General features: G+C 46.1%; 1 non-coding gene across 1 annotated transcript; it reads right to left on the bottom strand.

The window, feature by feature from the left end:
- Positions 1-440: 440 nt before the first annotated feature.
- TRNAC-ACA lies at positions 441-512 on the bottom strand. Its single transcript has one exon. It is a non-coding gene; the product is annotated as a tRNA-Cys (tRNA).
- Between the last annotated feature and the right edge of the window lie 263 nt (positions 513-775).

The raw sequence follows: 775 nt of genomic DNA, 5'->3' as shown, positions 1-775 counted from the left end.
TGTGATTATGTTTGCACTAACCTAATATTTTACCTTCTTTGCACTCCTTGCCCACCCGAAATTTTCCAGGCCTGTAGCTTGCTATGGGTTCATAGTTCCTGAATTGCAATTCTTCTGCTATTCTTGAATAATTCAATTCAATTCAATAAACGCAAGCTTGCCTCAGTTTATCTCTTTATTTGGGTTGTTGCCTTCCACACCTTCTGTATTTTCTCCTCATCTTCCTTCTCCTTCTTCTTTTAAAAGCAGAGAGCTCAGCTCTGCACATCATGTATCTTGGTCTCTCTTTTCTCTAAATGAAAGAAAGAAAGAAGGTGAAGTCGCTCAGTTGTGTCTGACTCTTTGCGACCCAAGGACTGTAGCCTACCAGGATCCTCCAACCATGGGATTTTCCGGGCAAGAATACTGCAGTGGGGTGCCATTCCCTTCTCCAAGAGATCTTCCCAACCCAGGGATTGAACCTGGGTCTCCCGCATTGTAGGCAGATGCTCTACCATCTGAGCCACCAGGGAAGCTTTGGCTAATTAGAGAATACCAGGGTAAGATTGGAGGATGGATAGAAAGGAGAAGGTAGAGTATGTCTCTCTTTTTCTCTTTACTCTTTACCAGGGTCTCTGGCAATGGCTGTTTCTCCTCCGTGCTTCCATACTTCAGACAGCTCCTTGGGTGACCAGCCATCATGGCTCCAGCTCACAGGGCAGCCTCAGCTTCCACTTCCTGCACAGGGTCATATAATTCTCTCCCTTCGTACCTCTGTCCCTAGTAGTTGCAGCAG

The sequence above is a fragment of the Cervus canadensis genome, chromosome 29, assembly GCF_019320065.1.
Source record: "Cervus canadensis isolate Bull #8, Minnesota chromosome 29, ASM1932006v1, whole genome shotgun sequence".
In the NCBI taxonomy this organism is placed as follows: Eukaryota; Metazoa; Chordata; class Mammalia; order Artiodactyla; family Cervidae; genus Cervus; species Cervus canadensis.
The sequence above is the reverse complement of the archived record's forward strand: the minus strand, read 5'-3'. Positions and strand labels throughout refer to the sequence as shown.